This window comes from Lolium rigidum, chromosome 4 (genome assembly GCF_022539505.1).
Source record: "Lolium rigidum isolate FL_2022 chromosome 4, APGP_CSIRO_Lrig_0.1, whole genome shotgun sequence".
Lineage (NCBI taxonomy): Eukaryota > Viridiplantae > Streptophyta > Magnoliopsida > Poales > Poaceae > Lolium > Lolium rigidum.
Window position 1 is genome coordinate 29,697,478 of NC_061511.1, and position 21,834 is coordinate 29,719,311.

Below are 21,834 nucleotides of genomic sequence, written 5' to 3' on the forward strand. Positions count from 1 at the left end.
GTCCCCAGTTATGACCAACCTGGCACATCAAGTACCCGCTCACCGTAAGGTTATAATATTTAGGCCAAAGAGAAGTCATCGGCAGACATCACCAGATGCGCATGGCGGATGGATTGACTAGTTAGTTAGGCATAATGATCCACACACGTCTACAAGAGTTGGTACATGGCTAGTTTAATTTAAGTGGGAACTTACTAGCTCTTTGTGTGTGCAAGTACAAGTACAACATGAGGTATGTATGAGAGCTAGGTAGGCATTGTGCTTGCTGAATTTCGTCCCTGTGGTGGGACTCATGTACCGTTCATTGTGCATGCATTCGTTGCACGCTACAGTCACATTCAATTTTTTTTTTTTGTTCTTCTTGATATTATGCCCTTTCCTTGTTTTCTCTGGAGATAATTCCCATACTATTTCTTGGTAGCCCATCTCATTATTGATTATTTTTCTATCCAACAAAAAGGTAAATTGCTTTTTGGGACCGGTGATTTACATTATAATTTAGCACGCCTAGCCTAGCACTCACCTGATCGAGAATTTAGCAAATTATCAATCGACTGATTTTATCGTAGAACCCACATCCTTCATGGCTTTCTTATCCTGCATCGGCCAGCCACACCCCGCAGTCACAACCGGCCAAACAACCATCCTCCATGCCCATGTCCGGCATGCTAAGGTGCATCTCGCCACCCACCATGCCTCAATCTCCTCCTCCACTAGTACAACAACGCATTGTCCATCCCTCTAAGTCCATAAAAAGGCCACATCATCTATGGCACCGGCAAGCACCACCATTCCCCACCCTAAGTTTTTTGCTCGACTCTGCCACATCATCAACAACTTTCACTCGCTCTATTCCTCGCCATCGCCACCGTGACAGCAAGGCCGTGTCAACTCGGGCTTCATCATGCGCCTTCCGTATTTGTCTCTTCTCTCACCATCCCTCATCTTTTATGTGTGCCACGAAGAAGAATAATGGGGTGGGCATAATAGTATAATGTGAGCCCATCGATCGAACGAATCTTGGTGCGTTGACCTAACGGTGAGGTGTCAACGAAGCGCTAAGAAAGTTCTGAGCTTACCGAGAGCTAACAAGAGGATACGTATATATTAAATATAAAGTATTATAGTACATCAAAGATAAAAGAATTTCTTTCCATCAAACAACATTGAAAAACTCACAAGTTAGAGCGCTACGACGAACAAAAGTCATACAATGCGGTGATGGCAGCTTGTAAAAAAAGACCACCAAATAATACAGAAAAACAGGCGGTTGCTGCATTGAATGACTTTTTTAAAACATGTGCACTAAATTACTAATAGGTACAAAGTTCCTGGTCATTCCGTGAGACCATGATTTCCTTATCATTTTGCATTCCTCGATCTTTTAACAGGAGCCGTTCTCTACTGTTCCCATCAAAAGGAAGATAAAAATACATAAACCAAATAAATGTTGAATAGTCACTCTCCCACTTCCTTTAGTTTTGGATCTCTTTTCTAACAAAAGAAATATGTTTTTCTTAATCTCAAAATCCAGGTCAAATTTTGATGTGAAACTTAATGACCTGATAAGATCTTTGTGTCATTGTTGTTATCATTAGCTATTGGTGAAGATTTCCGTCATCACGATCAAAGTCGTTGAATGGAGCCAGCGAGACTGTATTCTTTCACCATCCTAGAGGCCCAATACTGTGCCGTAGTGCACGGTTCAGGAGCACTGCAAGTAGTGGCTCTAGCATCATGTTCCCGTTTTTAGTCCCATATTGCTTGGGCATATAGGAGTGGTCGCCAACGGCCCTATAATAGGGCATCCATGTTGGGCTATGAGAGGGAAGTAGCTGCTTGGTGAGCACAACAAAACTATTATATTCTTTTGTCTTTTACTAAAGAATACCGTGTGCACACCACACTAAGCAGCATACATTTAATTTTTTAAAGGTTTCTTCTCTAGAGGAGGGGTCGGACAATTCAGCCAAGATAAAATTTAAGAAAGCATATTATGATTGAAGAAAGTTCCTGATAAAATATGTGGCATTATCATCAAAGCGGCAACAGATTCAGGAAGCAAGAACAAACAAGGAGATCACTGGAAGAAGTTCAGAAAACCTTAGCAGACAAAAGGTAGAAATTCATTTCCACCCAAGTAACCACAGTCCACCACGACACACAAAAGGAAAAAATAGTTCAAACGCGCTTTCATCTGTTTATCTTTACCACCTTCGCAAGCCTAAGCATGAGTAAAGCTATTATGAGGTTCTTTAGCAGAGCTTTGCGTAAACCAAGCTCTTGAAGTAGTGGATTTGTTCCGTATGCAGTCCACAGGGCTCTTATGCACGATGTATGCATGGGTTAAGCATTTGTTTGAGTTCCCCCACCATGATTTAAGCATTTAATCATCAGATAGGCTACCTCCTATTGGACCAGTTTTTTTTTTGTCCAGTGACCCATAAGAAAAACAATAAAGGAGTATGCATGTCATGAGACTTCACAGTATCTAAATATTGCAGGAAAAAGTAACTGGCAACAACACTTCTTACTCTGCTCGAAAGGGAAGAAGGTAACCTTCGGTTTGTTCCTCACATACTGGCTGACGGTTTACTTGCTAGCAGTATTGAGAGCATATGAGTGAGGTCCAGCTTTGCTCCAGATATTCTAGTAGTATGTAAAATTAACTTGAATATAGCTATTCCCCTAAAAAAAACTTGAACAAAGCTGCAGACTTACATTGATCTGCATGAAATCAGAACTCCAACCAAGAAAGTAGTCCCCATACCGAGTTGACACGTACTGAAAAGAATACCTATCACTGGCTTATTCAGGCATAGTATTTTTTTTTTCTCCGTGGACTGTCGCACAATGCATTCGACACCATATTTGTGCATTGTTTCCTTGTTGGAAGCGTCGCTGGTGGAGAGTCTGGATTTCAGGTGTTGTCTTAGTGGTGGATGTGCTGTTGTTGCTAGGACTGGAGTTCCGTAGCGGGACTTCTTTTTCTTAATTTTCTTTTCCTTTTTTGACTGTGTGCATCCGTACTACCATTAGGGTACTGCGTTGTTGCAAAGGCTGGGTGTAATTGAAATCTATCAATATTAATATATTTTCTTTATCGAAAAAAAATGAGTGAGCAATGAGCTTGAGCTCATCTCATCCTCACCATACCCGGTATGGAGTATTCTTTGGGTACATAGGCCTAACCGAAGCCCACACTGAAAATTTAAGCCCAGGAACGAACTTAGTAACCAGCTTTCAGTCTTTCTCATCGAAATCATCTTGAGCCGCAGCCCAGTTGTCTTGGTATTTTTCCTGTTTCGGGAAGTTTCAAGAAACTTCTTGTTCTAGTCTTCTGGTTCACTCGGTTTTTCGTCGTTCATTTCTGTTTTCTCTGCTGTTTTGGTTTTTTATGTTTATTTTCCTTTTTTGTTCAGCTTTAGATTTTCTGCAGATCTGAAAACTATTTAAATTTAGAAAACGTGCAAATTTAAATTTCATTGAGATTCAGTATTTGTTCAGATTTGAATTTAATTCAGGTCCGAAATTTGTTTAGATCGTTAAATTGTATTTAATTCAATTTTTTCATATTTAAAATTTAAAATTTAAAATTTATTCTATTTTGAAAATTTATTCTATTTTGAAAACCCATAAAATAAAATAAAATAAAAACACTCGCCTAGAATAGAATAACGACTCATCAAAACTTAATGGGCTGGCCAGCCAGGAGAAGCACACGGGCACAACGATATCCGTCCGCGCGTGCAATATCTGCCACCCGCTGCATGGGACCCATATACATGCAACGCTTGCTGCCTGGAAGCGCTAGCGGGTGATCGCACGCACTCCCCTCCTTGGCGGGCAAGCGTTATTTTTGAAAAATCATGAACATTTTCTTTTATGTATAGTTTGTTTTTTATTTTCTTTGTTTTTCAAAGAGGGAATATGTTCATGATTTTCAAGAAGTATCTGACTTGCAAAAATCATGCTTTAAAAAGTAATTAATTATTTGGTTTCACTAAAGTTCGCATTCCATTTTTTAGTTCACATTGCCTGAAATTCGAGCCTAGCCGGACCAGCTTGGCTCGACTCGCTAAAACTCGTTAACAAGTTAGCTCGATTTGACTCATTCAACAACCTAGTCATATAATAAAACTCGAGTCGACTCACAAAACTCGCTAGCAGCTCGTGAATAACTTGCGAAAAGCTAGCTACATACTCAGAGTCATTCGAAACAAAATTTTGAGTTTTCCCGAACAACTCGGGAGCTCTGGAGAGAACAAAATTTGCCCGAGTCTGAGCGGTGGATTGATCTCGCCAGCGGCGAGGGGAAGCTCCAAGAGGACTAGGCTTAGGCTAGAAGTCGATTTAAGGGGAGAGAGTAGTGGTGCGAGTGTCTACTGGAGAGGGGGGCCTTTTATAGGGGATTGAAGAGGTGTTGCGGCTATTCTGGCCGAGGACGCTCACGAGGGCCGGCTGCACGTGGAGTGGCCGGCGATAGGTGATTGTTCATAGGCGGTGCGTCGATAATGAGAAGAGGGGTGATACGTCCCAAACGTATCTATAATTTCTTATGTTCCATGCTACTTTTATGATGATACTCACATGTTTTATACACATTATATGTCATATTTATGCATTTTCCGGCACTAACCTATTGACGAGATGCGAAGAGCCGAGTTGTTGTTTTCTGCTTGTTTTGGTTTCAGAAATCCTAGTAAGGAAATATTCTCGGAATTGGACGAAATCAACGCCCAGGGGCCTATTTTTGCACGAAGCTTCCAGAAGTCCGAGGGAGAGACGAAGTGGGGCCACGAGGCGCCGCCACAACAGGGCGGCGCGGCCCAGGTGCTGGCCGCGCGGCCCTGGCGTGTGGGCCCTCGTGTGGCCCCCTGACCTACCCTTCCGCCTACTTAAAGCCTCCGTCGCGAAACCCCCAGTACCGAGAGCCACGATACGGAAAACCTTCCAGAGACACCGCCGCCGCCAATCCCATCTTGGGGGATTCAGGAGATCGCCTCCGGCACCCTGCCGGAGAGGGAATCATCTCCCGGAGGTCTCTTCATCGCCATGATCGCCTCCGGATCGATGTGTGAGTAGTTCACCCCTGGACTATGGGTCCATAGCAGTAGCTAGATGGTCGTCTTCTCCTCATTGTGCTATCATGTTCGATCTTGTGAGCTGCCTATCATGATCAAGATCGTCTATTTGTAATCCTTCATGTTGTGTTTGTTGGGATCCGATGGATATTGAATACTATGTCAAGTTGATTATCAATCTATCATATATGTTATTTATGTTCTTGCATGCTCTCCGTTTCTAGTAGAGGCTGCGGCCAAGTTGATACTTGTGACTCCAAGAGGGAGTATTTATGCTCGATAGTGGGTTCATGCCTCCATTAAATGCGGGACGAGTGACGGAAAGTTCTAAGGTTGTGGATGTGATGTTACCACTAGGGATAAAACATCGATGCTTTGTCTAAGGATATTTGTGTTGATTACATTACGCACCATACTTAATGCAATTGTACATTGTTTACAACTTAATACTGGAGGGGTTCGGATGATAACTCTGAAGGTGGACTTTTTAGGCATAGATGCATCTTGGATGGCGGTCTATGTACTTTGTCGTAATGCCACGATTAAATCTCATAGTACTCATCATGATATATGTATGTGCATTGTTATGCCTTCTTTATTTGTCAATTGCCCAAGCTGTAATTTGTTCACCCAACATACTGCTATCTTATGGGAGAGACACCACTAGTGAGCTGTGGACCCCGGTCCTATTCCTTACATCTGAAATACAATCTACTGCAATTGTTCTTTCTTGTTTTTCGCAAACAAACATCATCATCCACACTATACATCTAATCCTTTGTTTACGGCAAGCCGGTGAGATTGACAACCTCGCCTGTTACGTTGGGGAAAAGTTACGTGATTGTGTTGTGCGGGTTCCACGTTGGCGCCGGAATCCCTGGTGTTGCGCCGCACTACACTCCTCGGCCATCAACCTTCAACGTGCTTCTTGACTCCCTACTTGGTTCGATTAAACCTTGGTTTCTTGCGAGGAAACTTGCTACTGTGCGCATCACACCTTCCTCTTGGGGTTCCCAACGGACGTGTCAACTACACGCATCAAGCAAATTTACGGCGCCGTTGCGGGGAGATCAAGACACGGCTGCAAGGGAGTCTCGATGGCGTGTAACTCACACGTTCGTTGGGAACCCCAAGAGGAAGGTATGATGCGCACAGCGGCAAGTTTCCCTCGAAAAGAAACCAAGGTTTATCGAACCAGGAGGAGCCAAGAAGCACGTTGAAGGTTGATGGCGGCGGGATGTAGTGCGGCGCAACACCGGGGATTCCGGCGCCAACGTGGAACCCGCACAACACAACCAAAGTACTTTGCCCCAACGAAACGAGTGAGGTTGTCAATCTCACCGGCTTGCTGTAACAAAGGATTAACCGTATTGTGTGGAAGATGATTGTTTGCAGAAAACAGTAGAACAAGTATTGCGATGAGATTGTATGCGATGTAAAGAATAGGACCGGGGTCCACAGCTTCACTAGAGGTGTCTCTCCCATAAGATAAATAGCATGTTGGGTGAACAAATTACGATCGGGCAATTGACAAATAGAGAGGGCATAACAATGCACATACATGATATGATAAGTATTGTGAGATTTAATTGGGCATTACGACAAAGTACATAGACCGCTATCCAGCATGCATCTATGCCTAAAAGTCCACCTTCGAGTTATCATCCGAACCCCTTTCAGTATTAAGTTGCAAAACAACAGACAATTGCATTAAGTATGGTGCGTAATGTAATCAATAACTACATCCTCGGACATAGCATCAATGTTTTATCCCTAGTGGCAACAGCACATCCACAACCTTAGAACTTTCATCCTGTCCAGATTTAATGGAGGCATGAACCCACTATCGAGCATAAATACTCCCTCTTGGAGTTAAGAGTAAAAACTTGGCCAGAGCCTCTACTAATAACGGAGAGCATGCAAGATCATAAACAACACATAGGTAATAGATTCATAATTAACATAACATAGTATTCTCTATCCATCGGATCCCGACAAACACAACATATAGCATTACAGATAGATGATCTTGATCATGTTAGGCAGCTCACAAGATCCAACAATGAAGCACATAAGGAGAAGACGACCATCTAGCTACTGCTATGGACCCATAGTCCAGGGTGAACTACTCACTCATCACTCCGGAGGCGACCATGGCGGTGAAGAGTCCTCCGGAGATGATTCCCCTCTCCGAGCAGAGTGCCGGAGGTGATCTCCGTAATCCCCCGAGATGGGATTGGCGGCGGCGGCGTCTCGTAAGGTTTTCCGTATCGTGGCTCTCGCATCTGGGGTTTCGCGACGGAGGCTTTAAGTAGGCGGAAGGGCAGCGCGGGAGGCCACACGAGGGCCCCACATGCCGAGGGCCGCGCGGCCTAGGGCTGGGCCGCGCCGCCCTGTTGTGGCGCCGCCTCGTGGCCCCACTTCCTTTCCTCCCGGTCTTCCGGAAGCTTCGTGCAAAAATAGGACCACGGGCGTTGATTTCGTCCAATTCCGAGAATATTTCTTTACTAGGATTTCGAAACCAAAAACAGCAGAAACATGAACTGGCTCTTCGGCATCTTGTTAATAGGTTAGTGCCGGAAAATGCATAAATACGACATATAATGTGTATAAAACATGTAGATATCATCAATAATGTGGCATGGAACATAAGAGATTATCGATACGTCGGAGACGTATCAGTCTCCACTTCCAATCTCTTTACTTTGTTTTTGTCTTGCTTTACTTTATTTACTACTTTGTTTGCTGCACTTAAACAAAACACAAAAAAAATTAGTTGCTAGTTTTACTTTATTTACTTTCTTGTTCTCCATATCAAAAACACAAAAAAAATTAGTTACTTGCATTTACTTTATCTAGTTTGCTTTATTTACTATTGCTAAAATGAATACTCCTGAAAACACTAAGTTGTGTGACTTCACAAACACTAATAATAATGATTTCCTATGCACACCTATTGCTCCACCTGCTACTACAGCAGAATTCTTTGAAATTAAACACCTTTCTATTGAATCTTGTTATGAGAGAGCAATTTTCACGGTGTTAGTTACGATGATGCTTGCTGCCCATCTTAATAATTTTGTTGAACTATGTGAAATGCAAAAGTATAAGGATGTAGATGGTGATATTATAAAATTAAAATTGTTTCCTTTCTCATTAAGAGGAAGAGCTAAAGATTGGTTGCTATCTTTGCCTAGAAATAGTATTGATTCTTGGACTAAATGTAAAGATGCTTTTATTGGTAGATATTATCCTCCCGCTAAAATTATATCTTTGAGAAGTAGCATAATGAATTTTAAGCAATTGGATAATGAACATGTTGCTCTAGCATGGGAGAGAATGAAATCTTTGGTAAAGAATTGCCCAACCCATGGACTAACTATTTGGATGATCATCCAAACCTTCTATGCAGGATTGAATTTTTCTTCGCGGAACCTATTGGATTCAGCTGCTGGAGGTACCTTTATGTCCATCACTTTGGGGGCGGCTACAAGGCTTCTTGATGATATGATGATAAATTACTCTGAATGGCACACGAAAAGAGCTCCACAAGGTAAGAAGGTAAATTCTGTTGAAGAAACCTCCTCCTTGAGTGATAAGATTGATGTGATTATGTCTATGCTTGTGAATGGTAGATCTAATGTTGATCCAAATAATGTTCCTTTAGCTTCATTGGTTGCTCAAGAAGAAAATGTTGATGTGAACTTCATTAAAAATAATAATTTCAACAACAATGCTTATAGGAATAATTCGGTAACAACTATAGGCCATATCCTTCTGCTAATAGTAATGGTTATGGTAATTCTTATGGGAATTCTTACAACAATAATAGAAGTGTACCCCCTGGTCTTGAAGCCATGCTTAAAGAATTTATTAGTACACAAACTGCTTTTAACAAATCTGTTGAGGAAAAGCTCGATAAAATTGATATTCTTGCTTCTAAGGTTGATAGACTTGCCTCTGATGTTGATCTCTTAAAATTGAAAGTCATGCCTAATAAGGATAATGAAAATAAGATTGTTACTACAGGAAATGCCACCAAATTAGAATTAATGAGAATATAAGATTAATGGCTGAATTGCGTGCTAGGTGGGATAGAGAAGAAAATGAAAAACTAGCTAAAGATAATGTAGCTAAAGTTTGGACTATTACCACCACTAGTAATGATAATGATTCACATGTTGCTACACCTCCTACTATCAATGGTAAAATAATTGGTGTTGGCAATGTTTCTACTCCTAGTGCAAAGCGTGCAAAATTACCTGAAACTGCTTGTGATAAAGCTGCTGAAATTTTTTCCAACATTGGGGACAATGATCCCATTGCTGTAGATCATAATGGTTTAGATTTTGATGATTGTCACATCTCTGAAGTTATAAAGTTCTTACAAAAACTTGCTAGAAGTCCCAATGCTAGTGCTATAAATTTGGCCTTTACAAAACATATTACAAATGCTCTCATAAAAGCTAGAGAAGAGAAACTAAAACTTGAAACTTCTATTCCTAGGAAGTTAGAAGATGGTTGGGAGCCCATCATTAAGATGAGGGTTAATGATTTTGATTGTAATGCTTTATGTGATCTTGGTGCAAGTATTTCCGTTATGCCTAAGAAACTCTATGATATGCTTGACTTGCCACCATTGAAAAATTATTATTTGGATGTTAATCTTGCTGATAATGCTACGAAGAAACCTTTGGGGAGGATTGATAATGTTCGTATTATGGTTAACAATAACCTTGTCCCCGTTGATTTTGTTGTCTTGGATATTGAATGCAATGCATCTTGTCCCATTATATTGGGAAGACCTTTTCTTCGAACTGTTGGTGCTACTATTGATATGAAGGAAGGTAATATTAAATATCAATTTCCTCTCAAGAAAGGTATGGAACACTTCCCTAGAAAGAGAATGAAGTTACCTTATGATTCTATTATTAGAACAAATTATGATGTTGATGCTCCTTCTCTTGATAATACTTGATACACACTTTCTGCGCCTAGCTGAAAGGCGTTAAAGAAAAGCGCTTATGGGAGACAACCCATAATTTTACTACAGTACTTTGTTTTATATTTGAGTCTTGGAAGTTGTTACTACTGTAGCAACCTCTCCTTATCTTTATTTTATTGCATTGTTGTGCCAAGTAAAGTCTTTGATAGCAAAGTCAATACTAGATTTGGATTACTGCGCAGAAACAGATTTCTTGCTGTCACGAATCTGGGCAGAATTCTCTGTAGGTAACTCAGAAAAATCTGCAAATTTACGTGCGTGATCCTCAGATATGTACGCAACTTTCATTCAATTTGGGCATTTTCATCTGAGCAAGTCTGGTGCCACTTTAAAATTTGTCTTTACGGACTGTTCTGTTTTGACAGATTCTGCCTTTTATTTCGCATTGCTTGTTTTGCTATGTTTGATGGATTTCTTTGTTCCATTAACTTTCAGTAGCTTTTTGCAATGTCCAGAAGTATTAAGAATGATTATGTCACCTCTGAATATATGAATTATGCACTGACCCTCTAATGAGTTTGTTTCGAGTTTTGTGTGGAGGAAGTTTTCAAGGGTCAAGAGAGGAGGATGATACAATATGATCAAGAAGAGTGAAAAGTCAAAGCTTGGGGATGCCCCCGTGGTTCATCCCTGCATATTTTAAGAAGACCCAAGCGTCTAAGCTTGGGGATGCCCAAGGCATCCCCTTCTTCATCGACAACATTATCGGGTTCCTCTAGTGAAACTATATTTTTATTCCGTCACATCTTATGTGCTTTACTTGGAGCGTCTGTTTGTTTTTGTTTTTGTTTTTGTTTGAATAAATCGGATCCTAGCATTCTTTGTGTGGAGAGAGACACGCTCCGCTGTTTCGTATGAACACATATGTTCTTAGCTTTATCTTTAATGTTCATTGCGAAATTTGAACTATTTCATTCATTGATATATGGTTGGAAACGGAAAATGCCGCATGTGGTAAATGGTATAATGTCTTGAATAATGTGATACTTGGAAATTTTTGTGCTCATATAGATCTTGTTTAAGCTCTTGCATCATGTACCTTGTACCCATTAATGAATAACTACATAGAGCATGTTAAAATTTGGTTTGCATGATTAGTCTCTCTAAGTCTAGATATTTTCTGGTTGAGGTGTTTGAACAACAAGGAGACGATGTAAAGTCTTATAATGCTTACAATATGTTTATATGTGAGTCTTGCTGCACCATTTCATACTTGAGTTTGCTTCAAACAACCTTGCTAGCCTAGCCTTGTATTGAGAGGAATTCTTCTCGTGCATCCAAATCCTTGAGCCAAATACTATGCCATTTGTGTCCACCATACCTACCTACCACATGGTATTTCTCCGCCATTCCAAAGTACATTACTTGAGTGCTACCTTTAAAATTTCTATTCTTTACCTTTACAATATATAGCTCATGGGACAAAATAGCTTAAAAACTATCGTGGTGAAGAATACGTACTTATGTGTCTTGTTTCTTAGTAAGTTACTTGTTGAGCGGTAACCATGTTTTCTGGGGACGCCATCAACTCTTTTACCTTTGTTGGATATCATGTGAGTTGCTATGCATGTTCGTCTTGTCTGAAGTAAGGGCGGTTTTCACAATCAAATGGTTTGAGTATGCATACTTGTTAGAGAAGAACATTGGGCCGCTAACTAAAGCCATGATTCATGGTGGAAGTTTCAGTGTGGACAGCTAATCCTCAATCTCTTATGAGAATATTATTCGTTGTTAAATGCTTAAGCATTAAAAGAGGAGTCCATTATCTGTTGTCTATGTTGTCCCGGTATGGATGTCTAAGTTGAGAATAATTAAAAGCGAGAAATCCAATGAGAGCTTTCTCCTTAGACCTTTGTACAGGCGGCATAGAGGTACCCCTTTGTGACACTTGGTTGAAACATATGCTATGCAATGATAATCCGTGTTAACCCAAGCTAATTAGGACAAGGTGCGAGCACTATTAGTATACTATGCATGAGGCTTGCAACTTATAGGATGTCTTATACATAACTCATATGCTTTATTACTACCGTTGACAAAATTGTTTCTATGTTTTCAAAATGAAAAGCTCTAGCACAAAAATAGTAATCCATGCTTCCTCTGCGAAGGGCCTATCTTTTACTTTATTGTTGAGTCGGTTTACCTATTCTTTCTATCTTAGAAGCAAACACTTGTATCAACTGTGTGCATTGATTCTTACATGTTTACCTATTGCACTTGTTATATTACTTTGTGTTGACAATTATCCATGAGATATACATGTTGAAGTTGAAAGCAACCGCTGAAACTTATATCTTTCTTTGTGTTGCTTCAACTCCTTTACTAAGAATTTATTGCTTTATGAGTTAACTGTTATGCAAGTCTTATTGATGCTTGTCTTGAAAGTATTATTCATGAAAAGTCTTTGTTATATGATTCATTTGTTTACTCATTATCTTCATCATTGCTTCGAATCGCTGCATTCATCTCATGTGCTTTACAATAGTATTGATCAAGATTATGATAGCATGTCACTTCAGAAATTATCTTTGTTATCGTTTACCTACTCGAGGGCGAGTAGGAACTAAGCTTGGGGATGCTTGATACGTCCCAAACGTATCTATAATTTCTTATGTTCCATGCTACTTTTATGATGATACTCACATGTTTTATACATATTATATGTCATATTTATGCATTTTCCGGCACTAACCTATTGACGAGATGCCGAAGAGCCAGTTGCAGTTTTCTGCTGTTTTTGGTTTCAGAAATCCTAGGAAGGAAATATTCTCGGAATTTGACGAAATCAATGCCAAGGGGCCTATTTTTGCACGAAGCTTCCAGAAGTCCGAGGGAGAGACGAAGTGGGGCCACGAGGCGCCGCCACAACAGGGCGGCGCGGCCCAGGTGCTGGCCGCGCGGCCCTGGCGTGTGGGGCCCTCGTGTGGCCCCCTGACCTGCCCTTCCGCCTACTTAAAGCCTCCGTCGCGAAACCCCCAGTACCGAGAGCCACGATACGAAAAACCTTCCAGAGACGCCGCCGCCGCCAATCCCATCTCGGGGGATTCAGGAGATCGCCTCCGGCACCCCGCCGGAGAGGGGAATCATCTCCCAGAGGTATCTTCATCGCCATGATCGCCTCCGGATCGATGTGTGAGTAGTTCACCCCTGTACTATGGGTCCATAGCAGTAGCTAGATGGTCGTCTTCTCCTCATTGTGCTATCATGTTCGATCTTGTGAGCTGCCTATCATGATCAAGATCGTCTATTTGTAATCCTTCATGTTGTGTTTGTTGGGATCCGATGGATATTGAATACTATGTCAAGTTGATTATCAATCTATCATATATGTTATTTATGTTCTTGCATGCTCTCCGTTGCTAGTAGAGGCTCGGCCAAGTTGATACTTGTGACTCCAAGAGGGAGTATTTATGCTCGATAGTGGGTTCATGCCTCCATTAAATCTGGGACGAGTGACGAAAGTTCTAAGGTTGTGGATGTGCTGTTGCCACTAGGGATAAAACATCGATGCTTTGTCTAAGGATATTTGTGTTGATTACATTACGCACCATACTTAATGCAATTGTCCTGTTGTTTACAACTTAATACTGGAGGGGTTCGGATGATAACTCGAAGGTGGATTTTTTAGGCATAGATGCATGCTGGATGGCGGTCTATGTACTTTGTCGTAATGCCCTGATTAAATCTCATAGTACTCATCATGATATATGTATGTGCATTGTTATGCCTTCTTTATTTGTCAATTGCCCAACTGTAATTTGTCCACCCAACATCTGCTATCTTATGGGAGAGACACCACTAGTGAACTGTGGACCCCGATCCTATTCCTTACATCTGAAATACAATCTACTGCAATTGTTCTTTACTGTTCTTCGCAAACAAACATCATCATCCACACTATACATCTAATCCTTTGTTTACAAGCAAGCCGGTGAGATTGACAACCTCAGTCGTTATGTTGGGGCAAAGTTCTGTGATTGTGTTGTGCAGGTTCCACGTTGGCGCCGGAATCCCTGGTGTTGCGCCGCACTATACTCCTCAGCCATCAACCTTCAACGTGCTTCTTGACTCCTACTGGTTCGATTAAACCTTGGTTTCTTACGAGGGAAACTTGCTATCGTGCGCATCACACCTTCCTCTTGGGGTTCCCAACGGACGTGTCAACTACACGCATCAAGGGGCGGCTTGGACGGAGGTGGCATGGATGGGAGTGTGCTACCATGCATAGTGTCGTATTATGCGTGTGGCGTGGCGGCGGTCGGGCCACTTTGGAGGCGCTAGCAGGAGAGGATAGGAACAGACTATGTGGTAGGAAGGTACAGCGAATTTTCTACATCGAATGGGCTTGGTTGGGAGGCTGGGGAGACTGGAAAATGCCAGCGACCATCCAGGGGTGGCGCCGCCCGGATGTGGTCACCAGTGGTGGACACCTGGGTGTATGACATAGTCGGCATTAGGGATTTCTGGATGTTAGCTAGGAATCTCGGCTTGAGGTGATTCAAAGTTCCTGTCCGCCAAATTTCACTTCCAGCATTTTTTTAAACTAAATTTTTTGCAAATTCGAAAGTTATAATAAATCAAGAAATTTTAAAATTCAAAACAACAAATACTTTTCTGCAAGCTTTTGATCAAGGTTTTGAAAAGAAAAATAGATGGAATTTTCACTATTGTGTTCCAAATGAAAAAAATGAAAGATTTTTCTAAACCAAGATTTTGAAACTTTGTAATGCAAGGATTTTGAAAATTCATATCAGCATAAACCAACATGGAGGATTTTGAAGATACAATTGGAAATATTATGAGGTGAGTTTTTTTTAGTACATGTCCCACACGAATATTAACATATTTTCTAACTACCTTTTTCCCAAATTCAAAACTTGGTACTGGTGCAAATTTGGAAATTCAAATAGAGAAGACTGGTTTTGGAAGATTTTGATGGGATTTTTGAAAATTAAAGGTTTTGGGTTTCAGTATGTTTAAGACGTTCATATGCGACACCAAAAAAGGGTACTATCCCATCTAGGAAAATCCATTTTGTAATTTTTTTTAAAATAATTAAGAAAAGCGCAGAAAGAGAAATAAAAACTAAAAGGGTTTTGGTCCAAAGAAAATATGGGATATTTTTGTATAAAATGCGTTCAAAACATCTAGGATCACTCCATAATATTTTTGGATTTTTAGCACAAGATAAAATAGGGTTCCTTCGTAAAGTGGGAAAGAAAGGTTTTCTTTAAAAAATATAGAAACTCGTTTTGAATTATTTTGTGGTAGGAAAATATGAAATGCCTCACCTTATATCATAGGTTCGAAAGCATAAAAAGGCCAAAAATATTTCCAAGGCTTGAGAATTAAAGAAGGTATCATAAATCCAAATTAAAATTTGAAATAGGGTAAAAAATATTTTTTCTTAGGAAATTTTAAAGAGGGCCAAAAATTTGGGGTGCTTTAATACCTTTACAATTTCAACACTTATTTAATCCAAAAATACGAAAACATTTGTCATACTTGTTTTTAGTTCTTTCATGAAGTTTATATCACTATCATCACTGTACCACTTTACTTTTGCATAGCATTTAGTTTACCTTTCATATTGCATTTACGTTACTTCTTGTATATTTACTTTATTTACTACACTATACATTTTTTTTCAATTATAATAAGAAACCTTGTGCTTGACAACCTTTCGGCCGAGTTGGGCACACAAGACAGGTTGTTTGAAAAGAAAAGAAAAGAAAAGAAGGTATAAACCCTCGAGTTACCCTTGGGGGGGGGGAAGAAGCCCTTTCAACATCACTCCGTGCTTGGAGTCCCAACGAATTGATATCCACGTTGATTGGTGCCATCACCCGCTAGGTTCGGTAAAACGCAGTCATGATACCGAGCACCTACGGATCAATAACCACGTTGGGACCTGGACATCCATGATGGCTCCATTGCATACTCGGAGAAATAATAGACCTAATCTTTCGTGTTGATGCATATGTTAATTCCTTTGCTTCACAACCCAAGGTGAGACTTTAAGTATTCTCATTAATCAACTCCTTAATCACAATATTTGTTAACCTCGATCCGGTATCAATTACCCTCTTCTCGTTTCATGTATATTGATGATGTCCTATGATCACTATCATTCTTTTCACATAGTATTTGCGCAGGAATATTATGTTGACATCACAATACCGAGAGGGCCTAGATCACACTTCTGGAAAATGGGGCTTTCGTCCCAATTGGTATGGGGCTTTAGTCCCGGATGTGCAACTGGGACTAAGCAATCATATCTCTCGTTCATTAGGATGAACAAATCCTACTCTTGAATCATTAAACTCGGTACCTTCGGGTATACCTAAATCTTAAGTTTTCACATCTGGGTTCAATCTTGATAAGATTAGAGAATTTCCTCCAATATGAGGTTTCTATAGTTTGCTCATGGTCTAAATTCCTCCAATATGAGGTTGCTATAGTTTGCTCATGGTCTAAGGATTTTTATATAAGATAACACTTAAAGATATTGCTATTAACCATGAAGAATGTGTCTCACAACATACCAGTGACTTGGGTATGTTCGAGTGTCATTGTTTAGTCAAACGATCCACCCTTATTGTTGCCAACATCCTTGTTACAATAAATATACTCATTGTCAGAAAATTTTGATCATCCAACGACAAATGAGCTATTCATATTTAGAGACAAGATTTAGATCAATTCTTTTCTTGTTATCTGTCAACACATGCTTGTGAGTTTTTCTTCGAATCGCATATTTAAGGGACACATCATTGTTTTTCTTCGAATAGCATAAAAGATAAGGTAAACATACTAATAAACATGAATTATAGATAATAAATAACCCTTATTACTATTCGGTTAACTCCTTCACTATTCTGCATGAATCATACTCTCTCTTGTCTATTTTGTGTTGTGCATAATTTTCCGCGCAAGTAAAACTGTGTGAATTTTGATCAATAATATAGATAATAATACAAAGGTCTATCATGTCAAATGCATATAATATGATAATAAATTTCGTAAATTTTTTAAAATATTATTATTTTATTGTATACGTTTATATTTTTATTAATATAGATGATTAAACTTTAAGAAGTTTGACTTTGACCAAAACTTATATGCAACATATTTTGGGCAGGAGGGAATATACATAGAATAAGGGACTGACTATTGAACAACTATCTGTTTTCAAATTCGTGAACAGACACATTTCCGTAGCCAATAGTAAGACGACAGATGTATGACTCAAAACTACAGAAAAATGAATGAGAAAAACCGTCTGTTCTCAAATTAGAAAACAGACACATTTCTGCTAGCCCAAAAACATTGAGTTCTAACGGCTCTTTGTGTCTCTCGTTATCAGTCCAATGTTGAGTTACCATTCTAAACGAAAATGGGAAACCACACAACCTGTAGCTAAAAAGGACCAATACACACTAAGACAATACGCCACATAAAAAAAACCGGGCCATCCTCTTTAGCAAGCAAACGCCGCATGCCCTCCAACTCCATCCCAAGCTGGCGCTACGCCCAGGGTGGAATAGACAGAAAAAAAAGAAGGGAAAATGAGAAGTTAGACCTGGAATGGTAGAACTAGAGATAAAGGAGTAACAAGTTCCGGTAGATAACCTACTTGGAATTGGTGAAATTCTGCAGTCCCAATGAGGTAACCTGTACCATGAAGGGAGTCAGATCAGGGTATTAGCAGATACAAACTAGTGTAGAAAGATGTGATAAAAAAATTACATTGAGGGTTGCAGTATAGGGGGTCATACCTGGGGATGACCATTCAATCCATCTAGAACCAAAAAGGGAAAAGAAACCTTACAACAATAATCACTTCAAGAAGAACAGAAAGAAAACGATAGTGCTTCAGGACCAATATCATGCATTGCTAGTCACATCAAAGTTTGCAAACCACTATAGGGAAATAATAGGAATTATAAATAAATGGGTTCATTCATAAAGATGGGAAAACTAGAGAACAAATGATTATTGTAAACTAGCTTGCAAACTCATCCCCTGATCAAAAACAATAGATGGTAACTAAAATACATTGTTGCACCATTTTGGACTTCTCCGAGTATCTGAGCATAAAGCACATGGAATGATACCTTGACATGGCGAGAAAAAGTCATATAGAACATCATCATCACATCCAGACCTGCTTCGAGTTCATTGGAAACAGCGAAATAGTTCCATCTAGTTCTGAAACTTAACCTCCCTACGTAATAAGTGTACTACTCAACTTTTCATTTCCCCGATGCATTGACAAAACTAAGAAACAATGAGTGAGAAAATGGTAGTAGAAAAATATTCAAAAAGATAACTGCTCGGTAGAAGATAAAATCAACAAAGGGGCCATTCCTACTTTTCCCGGTTTCAGAATCGGCTATCAAACTTGAGCATACCTTAAGTGTATGATAGGCGGAGTTACCCACCATGACCCCCAAAAAGATAGAATCAAAGTCTAAAATCACAATGAAACAAAAGAAACCTATGTATTTTCAAAGATCACAAGCTAAAAAAAGAGAAAATGAATGAATATCTGAATAAATGAAGAAGCATAAAGAAAGAAAATGATAGAAGTTCTACAAATCGGAGAGAGATATTGATAACTCAAGTAATGAAGGACTGAAGAGAGAACTAAAAAGTCAATGAAAGAAAAAAATAATCAAGTAATTAAGAACTGAAGCAATATACTTAGGAATTCTGATAAATACAAATAATTTAAGTCAAAATAAATGCAAAATGATGTAATGAAAAAGTGAAATACTGAAAGTCAAATAAAGTAGACTTAAGATACTTAAGAAATTAACCGAAAAATGAGATAGTGAGGGACTAAAGAAATAATCTGAAAGGCCGAAGATTGGACAAAAAAAATAAAAATGTTGAAGTACTGAAATGAACACTGAGTAAATACAAAGAGAGACTGAAAAGGAATGGAAATTCGAGGAGAATTTACTGACTGAAAAACTGAAATACTTATTACTGAAAGAGTGAAGAAAAGGAAACAAACAAAAGAGTGACTGAAAACTTTAAAAAAACATAGGGCATACCGAAGAAAGAACAATGACAGAAGAAGATGATAAATAGATCAAATAAAATAATGAATAGCTGAGAAATTAGTGACCGACAACATTGAGAAACTGAGAAGCAGGCATAGACTATAGAAATGGGACTCATAAAATAACTTGTATACGGAAACTGAGTGAACTCAAAACAAAAGTGACCGAGAAACAGAAATCTGAAGAAACTAATCACTGAACCAAAGAGAATGAAGGACAATAAAATGGTAACACACTGACAATCTGAGAATGCAAATAATGAAGAGTAAGGTCATTATATAGAAAATGAAAAATGAAGAAATTAACTGAGAATCTGAGAATCACTAACTGAATAACGAAACCTCAATAAGATGCTAGTTTTGATGCAGTCTCATTTTGGAGAAAATGGTATTGTGGTGCGCGATCTTCCGAGAGCCGTTCTTGTCTCTACTTTGGATGTGTCAGCATGTTACATAAGCGCGGAGGAAGGCGAGCTTCAAGCTTGTTTAAAAGGCCTATATCTTGAATGTTACCCAGAGCGACTATAAGCTTATATTAGCCCAGCTAGCTACTTGCATGTTAAAAGCTCACGTACAAGAAAATCCAGGAACTAAGCTCTTGACTTGTTGTCGACGGCCGAATGATATATGTATCAAAGCATTTGCTTCCTATCTAGCAGGATATTCCTAGAGACTACCAATTTTTTTAAATAAAAACAAAGCACACAACTAGAAATTTTGCCATGTTTGAGGCCGGACGTCGGTGCACCAACCCGCTTTAGCAGCAACGCCTGGAGCACCATCCAGACCGAGATCGTCATCACTGGTGATAGTGATGGTTCTGAACTCAGCATTCCATTGGTTGAATCAACCTGGGTTGCAGAATTTGAAGTTCTCTCCATTTGCAGTTGATAACCAGTGCATATTGTCTTGATGGATCTAGCACATCAGCTACAAATCTTGATTGATTACAGAGTTGTAAGCTAATTTGCAACCCACATGTGTTCCGCACTCTGTTTTGCTATCAACAACTACTACTAGGCATTGCGTTCCTTCAATTTGAGCTGGAGGTGCAAAACCATTTGTCACTAGTAGCAGTACATACACGAGAAGAATAGGAAATCGATTCCAATGGCCAGAAATAAAATTATTGGATGGAAATTCTCTACACATTCTGAAGCTAGCTACCTTTTCTTATCTAGCCCAGCTACTTTCTTGCCCAACTGGATGCAGCAGCCATCTACTAGTACTGAGAACAAAAACTATGCTGACAACCTACAGAAATCTGAAGTGCAAAACTAACCCACAATCAACTAAGTAATAGAGTCATACATCATGAAAAAAATCATGCTGAAACCACAGAACTAAAACCTAATGTATTCAAGGCGTGAGCACACCAGTGAAAACATGAGAAATCTGCTCAAGAAAATTAAGAAAAAATATAACCTCAAAACCAACTGAGCCCTAATATAAATTAGACAATCTTACACACCAAACCTGAAACCTAAACTACAGGTGGAGCTCACCAACAGAGAACAGGAACACAGATGAAATTAACCTAGTATGAACCATAATCCAACCTCGGCGAGCTCGGACTCCTGGTCAACATGAACTGCACTCTGCAGGTTTGCCATGACAGTGAATCAGCTCCGCAACTACAGCAGCATCGCTACCTGATAAAAATTCAAACTACCCACACCTCACAACCAAGCACCGACAACGTAACCAGCGACACTGCCCGAAAATGAAAACGCGCAGGGAGCTAGAGATAGACTGAAATCAGAGCACACATATGCAGAAAGAAAAAAAAACAGACATTACCATTTCGAAAGCGACGGCCATGTCTTCGACTATCGCGAATCGCCAGCCTCTCCGCTGCAGATCGAACCAATTCCCAATCCACAACGCTACCTGACGCCGCCGGAGTAGGCTGCGGAGATACCTCTCTCTCTTCCAAGGCAGTTGGGCCGGCCGCAGTAAACCGGAGTCAAATTACTTACTCGTGGTCAAACTTCCCGCTCGGTCACTCATCCTCCCACTACTCCACCACTAGCACGCTTAACTTCTGAGTTCCATCACGTCTCGCATCCAAGTGCTCCGCGCGCATGTATGTGATAGTAGTATCATATCGATCCTATTAACATGTTGGTCGATGTCATATTTCTTTATTGTTTGAATTTTAAATAATTTTTTTAATAAACAAAACTAATGATGTAATAATAATTTTGAATAAATAAATAAACATTAACTTTTTAATTCGTATTATTTTTAATTTTTTAATTTCTTAATATTTATTTTTTTGCCAAACCTAAAACCTAAAAAAAATTAAATCAAAAAAATTGGGTAAAGGTAATAGTAATCTTTATGCAGGATGCAATTATTAATTTTCATTTTTAAAAAAATAAAAAAATATAAAATCCGTAATTTATAGCAAAAAATAAAATCTTCCTGCTTTCATATTTTCATTTGGAATTTTGAGAATCTAAAAATTGGCTAACCGGGTAAACCCCGGTGAATCGAATGTTACTTTTTCCCACGGTCATTTTGATATATTATACGTTTTTTCCTGATGTCGTATGCAAAAGCTAATGCGGTTTTACAATTTTTCAAACTTTTTTACAAAAAAAGTAAAAATTCAAATTTCTTAATTTCACCGAATAGTAAGTTGCATAACATACAAGAATCTTAAAATATTT

At 39.4% G+C, this 21,834-nt stretch overlaps 1 long non-coding RNA gene and 1 pseudogene across 2 annotated transcripts; one reads left to right on the forward strand and one right to left on the reverse strand.

Annotated features, from left to right (window-relative positions):
* The first annotated feature begins 1,832 nt into the window (after nucleotides 1-1,832).
* Nucleotides 1,833-1,957, forward strand: LOC124650664 (annotated as a pseudogene).
* A 15,358-nt stretch (nucleotides 1,958-17,315) lies between these two features.
* LOC124649653 lies at nucleotides 17,316-20,515 on the reverse strand. 2 transcript variants are annotated; one of them, XR_006986739.1, is made up of 5 exons: nucleotides 19,912-20,515; nucleotides 18,207-18,316; nucleotides 17,839-17,890; nucleotides 17,726-17,763; nucleotides 17,316-17,616 (listed from the first exon to the last, which is right to left on the reverse strand). It is a non-coding gene; the product is annotated as an uncharacterized LOC124649653 (long non-coding RNA). The 2 variants fall into 2 exon arrangements; XR_006986738.1 differs by lacking the exon at nucleotides 17,839-17,890 and having other exon boundaries at nucleotides 17,316-17,763; nucleotides 18,207-18,256.
* Nucleotides 20,516-21,834: the final 1,319 nt, after the last annotated feature.